Raw genomic sequence first — 14,097 nt, forward strand, 5'->3', positions numbered from 1 at the left:
AGAAGACAAAGGAGGCAGAAGCTGATGTGATGCCTTTGGGGAAACGGATGCCACAGGAAAGGGAAAGCAAGGATGCTGCAGGGCCCAGCAAGAAGAAAGGTAAAGTGAAGGAAGGAGAGGATGTGAAGGTCAAGCAGAAGAGGAGGTCTTGTAGGAAGTTTCAGGTAACTGCTACAGTTTGCAGGAGGACATGGCTGGAAGGAAGGCTAACATTACTTTTGGGCAATTGATAGAGTTAGCTCCCAATTTGAAGCGTCAGTGGAAAAGACTTGTGAACCCGAGAGAGAAGGAGCCTGCCAAAGGGATAGTGACTGTTCTATCTGTTTAGGAGTTACCTGCTGATATATGTCCTGTGGTGGTGAATGTTTGGTATAAAGGGAAGAATCTGGGAGAGGCATACATAGATGGTGGAGCACAAATTTGTGTGATCACATTGGCAGCTGTGGAGAGGCTTGGTCTTGATTTCACTGAAGCATCTGGATTTCGTATTTAGCTAGCCAATCATCAAAAGGTCAAATGCTTAGGTATGATTAAGGAATTAGAATTGGAATCTTTTGATGTGAAGGTGCTTGTGGATTGTCATTTTATGCCTGCAGGAATGGGTGCATTCCCCATTATTTTGGAAAGACCATGGCTGAGAGCGGTGAAGGCTGTGCAGGATTGGAGGAAAGGGGTCATTACTCTGTGTGACAGGAGAGGGGATAAAAAGCAGTTTAATATGGATAACCAGAAGCCTGTTCATAATGAAGAGGAGAGTGAAGCTGATTCGAGTGATGATACAACCAGTACTACTACTAGTGAGGGAACAGAGGATACTTTATCCAGTGAGATGGATGCTGTGGTTATTGATGAGGAAGTGCTTGGTGATGAGGTTGCTGAACAAGAAGAAGCCATACATGAGGAATGCGAGAAGGTACAAGTGAATCATGAGCAAAGGTATGCCTGTGATGTGAAAGAGTTTGCTTTTAAGTCTTTGGATAATGAACCTGTGTGGGATGAGTGGGAAATAGACAGTCTACAGGAAGATGAGCCTGAGTTAGAGCTGGATGACCAGATGTGTATTAATATTAAGAAAGCCATGACCAGAATTGAGACTATGAAGGAAGAGAAACACCAGAAGACTTTGAATGATGCTGCTGTTATGGATGAGTCTATGGATGCTGTAATGGATGAATTTCTTGGTGGTTTTGATGAAGATGAGCATACAGGAACTGAGGTGGATGCTTTGACAATGGTGCCTGTGGTGGTTTTGATAGTAATGCTTCTTATGCTGATGGACAGGAAAATGTTATGGTACAACAGGTTTTTTTTTATGAGGCTTTCATCAATTTTTATCCTCAGCAGGAGTTGCTACACTGGTTCTCCAATATTGGTGCTGATTGTATCAGGGATTTTGGGATTGAGATGGAAGATCATGCCTGGGGAGGATGACAGAGTTTCTTGGATTACCTGGAAAAGAGATGTGTTGGTTACACTGTATGATTCCCAGAGAATTGATGGAGGGAAACGTGGTCATATGCTTTCTGCTGATCATAAATGATTCAGCAGGCTAGGGGTTGGGCAAAGTATGTCAGGCTAAAATCTGAAAGGTGTTTTTGGTCAGTGTATATATGGTGCATGTGGTGTGTGAATAAATTTTGCCCTGAATGCCCTAGCAAGTGTACAGGCCGAGTGGTTTGGCAGAAAGTTGGTTTATGCACGTGTTTTGTTTTCCGGAGCAAACGTTGAAGATCCGGAGTTTTATGGCAATAGTGTGATGTGCGGGTGGTTACTAAAAAGAGGGCACCGACTGGAAATTGATGGGCTTGGTAGTCATGATGCTGATGAGGGTGGCCGGGAGCAGTTCTGGTATTGGAAGGTTATGGACGCGGTGATGTGGTCCGAAGTACAAGGAAGAGGAGGGGTTTTTTAGTATTGAGTGTGGTAATTATTTTGAGCCTTAAAAAAATTATAAAAATGTATTGAGTGGTGGCCACCTTGTAATGGGGCCACTTGGAATCTTGTGGAGCCGCCAGCTTGACGTCTAGAAGACGGGAGAAATGGGGAAGGTGGCAATCACGTAAACACTAGTAGAGGCGCTTGTTGCAGAAAAGGAGACGCCAGAAGAGAGCCAGTGTAGAGTCGTCGGGCTTGCTGAAGCGCTGAAGTTGTGTGAAGAGCCGGGGGCCTCGTCATTCTGAAGAGGGACGGACAAAGGAGCAGCTTGGGTCGTGAAGGCTGGTGGGCCTATAGGAAGGGGCACAGCTGCACAACAAGCGCAGCTTGGGTCGTGAAGGCTGGTGAGCCTATCGGAAGGGGCGCAGCTGCACAACAAGCGCAGAGGGAGCCGTCTCGTTGTGAAGAGGCGAGGCAGTGAGGCGACAGCTGGCTGACAGGTGCAGAGAAGGTGAGCGTGGAAGGACGCTGCAGTGGGCTGGCATATGTGAAGCGAACTGGCCACCTTGGTGTGAGGATAGCCTTGCTGTGGCGCTGAAGACAGTGGCGGTCGCCGTTGGTGATAACTGCAGAGAGCCGCCTAGGAGGTAGCGGGTGACAGAGAGGGCTGCATTTATGAAAGTTGACGTGCTGGCGTCAGCCAAAGGAAGTGTCCGTAGGGTCGCCACCGGTGGTCAGCAAGGATAGAGGGATATGCCTTTTGTTGGGTGGTGTGGCCACCTCGAAGTGGAGAGTAGCCCGGCGGGAACTATTGCAGCTAGAGGGAGGTAAGTGTATGCCGCCTCGTATATTACCAGGGAGCTGAAGGTGCTGCAGCAAATGTGGAGAGAGCAAGCCTTGCCGTGGATGGTTTGGTAACCTTGGTATGTGATTGAAGTAGCAAGAGAGGGCTCCTGTTAGGAAGGGATTGAGTGATGTGGCTTGGGCTAGATATCTGGTGATGTTGCGTTGAGTAGTGGTTCGTGATGCTGAGGATTGTGTGAGACTCTGGTGGTTGGTGAGCTACTGGTCACGACATACAGAGAGTGGGAGCTGCTGAGTGAAAGTTAGCTGGTGTGGGCGCCTTCTAGTGAGAGTAGCTGGTCTTGTGTGGGCGATGATTGCAGGCAGTGCGTGGATGCTGACCGGAGAGGGAGCCTTGGGTTTTTGTGTGTGTTGGGGGTGGATGCAGAGGAGGTGCTGATGTGTGGGCTGGAGACAGTGGGGCTCGCCTACGACAATTGGCAGGTAGCAGCTGGGGACAGAGAGTAGCCGAGCTACAGAGGAAGTGAAGAAGGGTTGCTGGTGTGGGCGCCCTCTAGAGATTACAAGGACCGGGAGACAGAGGCTTGGTTGTCAGACGCAAGGGTGTATTCCCTTGGCAGTAAATCCTGGCCAGAGTCCTGGTCTTTGGTGTATTTGCTGTGTTTATACAGTGTGTATGGTGCTGTGTGTTCTGTTGAATAATCATCTGTTCATTGTGGTTCTGAGCTGTCTTATGGTGTGGGTGGGTGGCGAATGGTGAGAGAGTGTTCCAGCCGGTGGGGCTGGTGGTGCCCCGTTCGTGGTAGTTTTTCCAAGTTTGGGAGGTGGAAGAGCTATAGAGGCAGGTTCTTTCTTCTTTTTTTCACCTCACAGATGGCATTCAAATTCATGATATGTCCAAAAATATGGGCAAAGAGTTGTGTAATGTATACTTATGTGGATTGTGCATGATTGGCCATGCTACAAAGAATGCTCGAGTAAGTAATTAATTAAACTTGTCAGCTATCACATATACCTTTTTTGTTGGTTTATAATGTCGATTTATAATGGTTTAAAGGTTTACTATATCTACATATATTGCATGCCCATTATGTGATCCTCGATTGGATGCTCTACATCACTCCAAAAGAGAGTGTACGAGGGCCATGTATGGTATCTCCTTGAGCTTCATGAATTGTGAGAGGGAAATTTAGGCTGACCACCACTATCTTTAAAGACAAGTGATCAAAATAAAGCATGGAGGGATAATGGAAAATTTGCACCCTTGGGGATGAAGAGGCTCTCCATTTTCTACAAACTTCCTTATTGGAGTGATCTTCTAATTAATCATCTACTAGACCCAATGCACATATTATAGTTGGCTACTAGCAAAAGTGCACAGTTTTCATCCTGGCATGTCCTCCATATTTGCACTAGTTGAGATCAATATCTCAAACTCCCAACTCCATTCTCTGTGCACTCCAAGTAAGTATTTAACCTACAAAGCTTCTCTATACCGAATGCCTTAGTAAATATGTCATTTGCATGAACCTCTATGCTGACATATACCAAATCCACTTCGCCTACTAGAATCTTCTCCCTCACACAAAATGATGTGCTCCATCCTAGAATGATATATTAGGTTACTAGCCAACTATATGCTGCTCATGTTCTCTCAATATATGACAATTGTCCTATCCATGGGCTTACCCATATCTACAAGTAGCTTCTAGAGCTATGGTACCTCACATGCTTTCATATCTATGCCCCTATATAAATCCCCTTTACTCAGCCCCTATACTTACTCTTTGTACTCAACAAAATAAATGTTGGTTACCTCTTGATGCTTGATGTAATAGAAACAGTCCCAAAAAACATAAAACCACTAGTAAATTGTATGTCTTAGACACTATGAGCCTAATCTGCATCTATATACCCATGTATTTGAACATGTACTCTCGCCTTATAGAAAAGTTTGTAGTTTATTGTGGAATTATGTACCTAAGTATCCTCCTAGCCAACTGTGGTTTCCTCGGGGCCTACATAAACTGACTCACACTAATCCAACTTCATAGCTCAAATATGGCTTAGCTATAGTCTTGTAGATCAAACTCCCTACAGTGTGCATGTACATAGTAGGATTCTTTAAAGATCACCTAGAAGCCAATTTTATGTTTTATTCCAATGGAAATGATATTGGCTTACAACCTGTCATTGCATAGACATCATATCCAAAGCATACTGCTTTTGCAAAAGCTAAATCCCATCACATTAAGTCTAATCACCTCTATACCAAGGAAGTATCACAACTCACCCAAATCTTTCACTTCAAACTTCTTCTTGAGGAGAATCTTTACCTCATGAATCTCAACATCAAGGCATCAACATAGATGACTACCAGCACAATGCCCATGTCAACAATATTTGCCATCCTAGCAATTTAGGCTCAAAGTCTCCTCATAGTAGTCAATGCCGTAGGTATGTGCATATCCCTTAGCTACTAATCTTGCCTTGTACCTACTCACATACCCATCCAAATTCTTCTTTACTCGACCCATTTGTATCTAATTTCCTACTTATCCTTACCCAAAGGCACCAAATCACATGTTTCATTTGCATCCATCAACTTAACTATCTCTTCATCTATGGCATCTCCCAATGCTTATATCTAAGTGCCTCCTCAAAATGTGTGGGCTCTATCTCTTATATTTCTTTGATGTATATACATAATGATGGGATGTATACCCATCATATCTCAACATGTCCACTGGGATGTCTGACCCTTGTAGACTTGCATACACTTTGATCACTGTCTCAGAGGTGTTCTTAACACTACTTTGGCTCTTTGCACACCAGGTGTAAATAGCAGGGATCTTAAACTTCACTATCACCAGGAATGATGTGCTCAAATATCATGCATTATGAAAGGTTGATCCACCTTCTCTTTTCCCTTATGTTCTACATATAAATTTGCTATATTTTCATCACGTGTAGTACCAAATGATGTGTCAAAATTACTAGCATTCTATCTGAACCTTCTCAACAAAGGTCTAATAATAGACCCACTACTACAGGAGTCTCTTGGTCCACACTAAGCACATTTAATTTTGTCTCTTCTTTGAGTGCAACCACATTGTTGTTTACAATAGTCTCTATGAAATCCTTTGCTACTAAATACTCATTTCATCAAACATAACATCCATGCTCAGTCGCTCAAGGGAGTATCCAGTTAAGATGGATTTTTCTGCCTTGGGATCCAATTTTCTTCTCATCTCATATGGTAGATGATCTCGAACACTTTCAAGTGTGCTAAATAAGTTTTTTTGCTAGTAAAAACTTCTATTCAGACTTCATGCCATGAATTGGTGTGCATGATTTCTATTTATAAATTGCAATTGTTACATTAGGTGATTTATGGACTCACAAAAGAGCTCTCTAAGGAAATTTTAAAAAAAGAATGGGCTAACCAATGAGAGAGTTGGTATTCCACATCCATGACATGGATCTTTTTGAATTTTCTCTCCCACCAAATCATATAAAATCAAGCTAGTGAAATATACTATTGGGACCAAATACTTAAAAATTAAAGAAATGTTAGATGTATCTTATGGTCCTCACAATAAATATCATAGTGTCAAAGTAGTGAATGTTCCTTCTCAATCAAGAATTTCTTTTCCTCTTTCTCTTTCATGCTTTGATTCCCCCCCCCCTTCACTTTCACTCCTTTTTCCCTCTGCAAAATTCATTTTCATCATATTTTAAGCTTCCTTGCTTTGTTTTTTTAATCAAAATTTAATGTAAACATCCTCTCTAGTATCTCTATCTTATAATAAAATTTTATCTCTTTTGGACATAATTTCTTGGAGATGCTATTGATTTCTCATGGCATTCTCCTTCTTCTCTGTTATTTTGGGGTAAAATTTATAGATAGGTTTCTCTCTAGTGTATCCATGTTTTGGTAAAATTCTATCTCCTTTAAATAGAGGCTCAATGAGATAATGCTGATTTCTCATGATATTCATGAATCATGAAGTTGGTCCTTCTTCTTTTATTTGTTTTGGAACAAAATTTATAATTAGCATCCTCTCCCATATGTTGATGTTCCTTAAAAAAATTATAAATAAAATATTTATTATCCCTTGTGGTTACTTTTTCTCTTGTTTTTTTAGGGTCATAGAGATCCAAATACATTTTTTTTGGAAGTTTGAGATTTGTAATGGAAAATAGTAAGAACAAAATTTTAAATTCCAATTTGAAATTTTCTTTTTTTAGTTTTGAAGATTTGAAGATTTGAAGATTTTTAGTTTTTTACTCAACAACCTGTCAAGAATCAAACAAAGCATTTCACATTTTGTTATTCTTTTAAAATTAGTCAAATTTCAGGTTATAAATTGAATATTTTTTTCTCATGTATTATAGGTTATTGAATCTTTAGTGTTGCTACGGAGACTAATTCTGAATCTTTGGTGTTGCTGTGTAGTTTTTGAAGATTTATGTTTGTTGTTGTGGAGACTAGTTTGGGAAAGGAAAGGTAATAAGGAATTTTCATTTTCTTATTATTCAAAGTTTACTAATCTTTAGATGGTAAGTTTTGGATTTTCCATTCTGTTAGTAATCTTGATAATGTAGACATAATCTCAATACGTTGTAACATTTTATTAATATTTATCTATTTTATAAATATGTTTCTTTATTGTAGATGTCTCAAAGGAGGAAGATTAAAAGTAATATACACACTCTGGAGGTTATAGTCAGAGAGATAAGGAGGGAAAATGGATTCCTGAACAATACAGTGAATTCACTTGGGTCTTAATGCAACCAAGCACTCAAGGCTCTTTCAAAGTAAAGCTAAGAGACATAGGTGATTTGTCAATACATTGGAAAGGTAGAATAGAGTCCAAACGACGAATGGATGGTGCAACTATGAGAATGGAAATTCTTATTTAACATGTATATTTACCCAAACAAATTCGATCGCATCTAGATAAACATAGAGGAAAAATGATTACTTCTAGCCTTGCCTTTAGAACTTTAAATATCCCTAATACTAAAATGACTAAATTCTAAGACCATTCTATATCTAACCAAGGGACTCTTTTAGTCCTTTCAGTCCTAGCCACCCATATAGAGGAAAATTAATTACTTCAAGCCTTCCCTTTACCACTTCAAATGTCCCTAATACGAACGCCCTATCCTCTTTCTATCAAGCCTATGCTCACTTAAGGCACCCCCAACTAAGGCTTTATCTCTTTCACTTCCTTTTTTTGAGATCTGGCCTATGTTTTTGTCTACTATACTTATATGTGCGATAGATTTATGTGCCTTACTCCTTTTCATACACCTCTTTCTATACAAAAACATTGTAATAATCCTTTCCATTTATGCCTTCACCTGGTAGTCAAACTCAATCCTCTTTATATTTTTTAACCATTTCTTCACAGTGATCTCTTCTGTAAAGCTCTATCTTACCATCACTTTATAGTAATGATTAATATGGTGATTAGATTATTTTTACACTTAGAACACTCTTCCAGTGTTTACTATTGGTCCATATTCAACTGGGAGCAATGATGTGTATCAACATCCTACACACAAGTGGTTTTAAACAAATCCTCTAACTCCGTTTCAATACGACCTTACTCTACGACCTTACTCTACATAAGAAATGGTGGCATACATATAGGGCATACATAGAGCATGCAAAGCTCCAATATACATACACTTCCAGGGTCTAGCATTAATAGAAAGGGTTTAAAGTTTAGAGCTTACCTCAATACGAAGGGTAGGGTGTTGAACTAAAACCAAGAAGACTTACAATCATTGAGTAGAGGCATTAGGGTTTTTATAAAGGAGCTATGGTTAGCATTAAAATTCAAAAGAGGGGAATATTTTACAAGAGAGAGGATTAAAGATAAGCTTTCATAGAAAGCTAGTTTGCACAGGAGAGGAAGATGGAGATAGAGATGAATCGTTCATGGAAAGCTTGTATGCATAATAGGAGAGGGAAAAAAAAGATCGCATACCTTGCTTGAGAATAGGATGAGAGACATGGAAGAGATGGAATAGATACGTAGTAGGAAATGGTTCATGCCGTGAAACGTTTTCTGCACTCACATGCTAAGTCTCTCTGCTGAATGAATTTTGGAGTGTAACTTACCTATCCAAATGTTCCCGAATGGTTGTGCTAGGAGTAAGGAATGCAATGCAAGTTATAAGAACAACATTGGCTCCTTTTGTTGTATTTTTTGTGAAAAAAAAAACAAAAAACAAAGTATCACACCTGCTTGTTCACGGTAGCAAGTTTTGTGATAAAAATAGAAAACAAAGTATCACACTTGCTTGTTAACGGTAGCAAGTTTTGTGATAAAAACATAAAAATTAAAAGAAAAAACAATGCAGCTTTCCTCTAGGATAACCCAAGTACTCACCCACACACCAAAACACACAATATCTCCCAGCTCTTCTCAACCAATCAAACCTTATCTATACATTCTCTTCACAATGCACTTTCCAAATGCAAAAGGTAATCATGAATCTTGCATAGTGAGAGATGAAGCTCAAAGAGGAGGGAAGAAACAATGTTGTTTCCCTAGTAGCGCGGTGCCAAAAATGTTATGGGATACCGCACCTCCCAAGAGAGAACCCTAACCATTCACAATTGGGAGAAGCAATAGACAAGAACCATGGTTGGGTACTTACCAATGCTTTGAGCTCACATCCCTTGAGGACCCTAGGCTTGTTTTTGTAAGCTCCACTCCTCCAAACTCAACCTTCACACTGTCACCATAGTCTTGCTCGCTCCACAACACAAGGCAATCTCTCTCTCACTCCTCCACACATACATACATAGAAAAGGTGCATGTCCTAGAGTACTCTCTCGCTCTCTCTCTCTCTCTCTCTCTCTCATAAGACAAGAAAGATCTCTCATAGCACAAAGGGGGATTGTATCTTTCCATTATGAGAAAATGCCTTATATATGGCTTAACAGCTACTTGAGTATGGTCCATTTGTTGATGTCAAAGGCAAGGCCTTGGGCTCCCTCGAAGTAATGGTCCTATGTCAGGAAGGACTCCAGCAAAGTGATGATAAGGTTAAAGAAGCGAATGGTGGCAATCATCACACTGGGTCGAGGACCTAATCATAACGGGTAGATAAAATCGTTGAAGAGCCCGACCATGGATTCTTCTGTACCACATGGATTTGCAACCTTGGGTTCTTCGGTTGTTCGTCATGGAATGTATTCCAAGCCCACCGTCTGCAAATGGGGAGGTAATTTGGGGTAATCCTCAGTGCGCGAGGCGCATTGCAATAGACCTCCCAGATAAAGGGTTTACTGAGGAAGGGCTGTCTTGCCAGGCTGATTTCTTGCCCATGAGATAAAAGGTGATGGGACGAGCAACAATGGGTGGTATCCACCGCGGGATCTCGGTGGGTGATCTCGCCGCCATGTCTTATGCTTGGCATCAAGGTATGGATAGAGGACATGGAGATTGATGCAATCAGTGATGCGGGTGATGGGGTGTTATTGAAGCTGTCGACCAAGCAGAATGGCGATGGCCTGCTCGAACTCCGTGAAATCCAGGGAATTGCACCGATTCAAGGGGTTTGGTGGAGGGTCAACTTCCTTGCACTCATATGGTGGTGGTGGTGGGATATCCCCTTGTTCCAGTGGTGAATTGGTGGGTGGAGGTTAGCGTTGAGGAAAGGTGGGGGTCTGGCGAAGCTGGAGGAGCTGGAGGAGATATCCCTGAATGATGTGTGCATCCCTAAGTTAAGGGATAGTGAAGGTGGTGAGGTGGGTGTGGGTGATGGGGGTGGAGTGGGCAAGTGAAGGGGGGGAGAAGAATTTGGGGCACCAAAAAGTAGAAGAGTGGAGGTGCTTGAGGGGGATGGTGGGGGTGGGGGTTGTGTGTTAGGAGATGCAGATGAGGGGCCTGATGGTGGAGGGGTGGGGGTTGTGTGTTAGGAGATGCAGATGAGGGGCCTGATGGTGGAGGGGTGGGGGTTGTGTGTTAGGAGATGCAGATGAGGGGCCTGATGGTGGAGGAGGGGGTGGTGGTGAAGAAGCTTGTGGGTTTGGAGGTGGCAAGCTGCCCTACCCATCTGTGCCATTATCTTCGTGGTCTGAGGGAGGGCCAGCTGTTGTTGCAGAGCAACCACTTGAGGACTGTGGGTGTAGAAGAAATCAACTACAGTAGTTACTTCGGCTTTGTTGTATTCCCATGGAAAGGCGATGTGGGAGTCATCCAACTGGCATATCCTAGTGGCCTCCATGACATGGATCTAGGTGAAGCAACATGGTAGAGAATGAGGACGCCAGGTGTCAAGTAGGGTGGTAGAGGATCGTTGAGGAGGGAGAGGTAGGAGTTGTGAACTGCATGCCAGCCCAGTGGTGCGGAGGTATTGCAATGCCTAGCTTGAGAGGAGGGGGAGATAGGGGTAGGGCACACGCCATCTGGTGGTAAGGATAAGTTAATGATATCGGACGGGGCTGTGGTGGCCGGGAAACCATAACAAAGAAGTAGGCTCTAGGCTATTAGGGTGGCTTGAAGGGGGTGGAAGGGGAGTTCAAAGAAGTCATGAGGGTGTTGGAAGGTGATCATCCCCTGGAAGAAAAAATGGAGGATGAGGCTTAGGCTATTGATGGGGATCTTAGATAGAGCATAAGTATACTGGCAGGAGAGGGATTGCTTGATATAAATATCGTGTTGGAGAAGGTTGAGGGGGCGGATTGCTCGGAACTAGAGGTCAAGAAACTAAAAAGGGATTTGAGGGTGGAATGACAAAATGGGGAGCTCTATTGCGTGCATCTACCTTGTGATCATCGGAGCTAGATAAAGGAGCTGATGGAGTTCACGGCTAGGCGGCCCGGGCCTCGTCGAGCTGCTCATGTAAGCAATGGATGGTGGCCTTTGTTAAGCTGTGGTGCCTTGAAAAATTCATGGTGGTGTGGGCTAGAGCTTGCTCTACTGTTTGGGCCCGCCGGCTCATGGCCTCTTGATGTAGTCCTTCTATGATAGTGAACTGTTTTTGCGGCTACTGCAATATGTTGCTAGAGCTTAATAAGTCAAGAGATAGCCATGCCCAGCTGCTCTGCTTGTTGATTGAAATTTTTCTACAAATCCATGAGCTGGACATTTGTCTGTGGGTATAACTCCTCAGATACTGCTATCTCCTAGGCTTTGCCTAATAACATTTCCCACTGTGAAAGTTGTGCCACTTCTTATTATCGGGAGATGTAGTCTATCACCTATTGTATGAGCTTCCGTGCCATATTAGCAAAGCCTTGCACAAAATTGGGCACATCTCCTCGGGCCGCATGGATGCTCTCTGCGTAATTTTGGGTGGAGTTGAAATTGCCCATGCGAGCCCAACGGAGAGTGTTAATTGTTTTTTGTGGTGTCATTAGGGGATGAAGGCCCGGCCTAATCATGATAAGAAGGCAATTCTGTGAACCTGTTAGGGGGTGGGGTCTCACATAAGCTTCTATTCACAAAATCTTGCCTTTGGTGATCCTCTTCCTTCTCTGCAGCTTTCTTGGTGGCTTCTGCAGAGCAGCTGTAGTGGCAGCGAGCTCTTCTTGTGTGGGCCTAGGGCTTGGGGGTTATTGAGGTTGTTCTACAGGGGCGGGTTCATCGGGGCCTCTTGGCTGTGGGGAAGTAGGAATGGTGGATGGAGGGTACAAGAACACCATATTAGTGAATTTGGGAATTTCCCAATTCCCATTTTTGAATACTTAAAAAAGGGGACATGGATAACATGTTTGTAAGTTTCTCAAAACCCTATCATATGACCTATCGTTGGAAAGCGCTTGAAAAATGGAATCTAAAGAGCTATAAAGCGCTCATTTTGGATTAGTGGTATTCAAGTTATGGTTAATCCAAACTTTTGACCACGTGTCCCAAACTTGTGGGAAATTCCCATATTCCCCAATATGGTGTTCAAGGAAGAAATGGCCGCATCCGGTCCACTCATCTGGATGGCACGCGGCAGCTCCTCCCTTACCACTGCATAATAGAGAACCCTTGTAAGTAATGTTGATGCCGCCAACTTTCCTTGGGGGGTAGAGCAGACTACGTAGAGATCTTGGAAGAGGTAGTCAACCCAATTGACTTGTTGCCCCTGGTGCACACGAGCTAAGGTTGTCAAACTGCACCTGCCTGAACCTGTTAGTCCATCTTGTGGTGAGGAGAAACTACAAAGCACAGGCTAGCATGACGAGGTCATCCTGGGCAATGTTGCCCCACTCAACTCCATCCTTGTTAGCATTCCCTCTGTAGTATAGGCTACGGGTGAGCTTAAGGGATTTGACAAGGCACACATATGATTGTTCCATAGGTGTGAGTGCAAGTGCCTCTTGCACAAGCCCTACGTTGAGCTCGATTCGGTGTCTGTGGCCTCGATATCCAAAGTAACACATGTGTGCTGATTTGCATCATAAGATTGAGTGAAGTATAAGGCATTTTTCAAATCTAGCCCACAAGGCTCCAAGGTGGGTAGGTGGCCCAATGCTACTTGTTCCAATTTCTGTACTACTGCTGCTGGGTGCTCCATAGCAGGGAACAGTGTAGTAAAGAAGCTTGTGCTCAATTTTACGGTGGTTCTTCATCAGGGAATGGACAGTGTGTGTCCATTGATTTGCTTCATGAGCGCTTCATCCAGGTGGGAGATCTGGGTGGGGTGCTTTGCATACTCCTCAAATCATCTGCTGGTAGGCCTCTTCCTCCCTCAAGGAAGTATGGTGGAGCACCTCCAGGGAGGAGTTAGAAGCTTCTAACATCCTGAAGGCTGGCTATGAGGGTAAGGGTTTGTAAATACATTTTGCAAAAGTCTGACTAGGATGAGAGTGAAAAGTGGACAGAATACTTGCACGTATAAGAAAGTGGTGTGAAGCTACTTTTCTAGCTAGCCATATAGTCTCCTCTGCTTTGCACATATTCCAACTTATGCAAGCATACCTTAATCACACTTTGAACACCTAAGATAGAAACCTCGTCAATGACAACCCATGGGCCCTCTCACTGAGTTTCTTGCATCACATGATACATTTGCATTCTACAGCATACCTTAATCACACTTTGAACACCTAAGATAGAAACCTCGTCAATGACAACCCATGGGCCCTCTCACTGAGTTTCTTGCATCGCATGATACATTTGCATTCTACATGAGTAGGGCACTACAATACATGATGGTACGCACATTAGACACTCTAATTGGTTGTGACCCATTCACAAAATCCTTGCACATTAAAAAAAAAAGAAAATAAGGAAAAAAAATGGAGTGTAACTTATCTCTTAGGTGCCCGATCATGGAACTCAATACATATAAACAAATAAAGCATGTAGCCCAACAAGAAGCTAGTAAGATGAAAGGCTTATGGACCTAGAACCCCCGGAGGGGGGATGTTGACTCGAGGTTAGCACGGACCACCGATGT

This window comes from Cibotium barometz, chromosome 42 (assembly GCF_041138505.1).
Source record: "Cibotium barometz isolate CiBa-2024 chromosome 42, ASM4113850v1, whole genome shotgun sequence".
Taxonomy (NCBI): domain Eukaryota; kingdom Viridiplantae; phylum Streptophyta; class Polypodiopsida; order Cyatheales; family Cibotiaceae; genus Cibotium; species Cibotium barometz.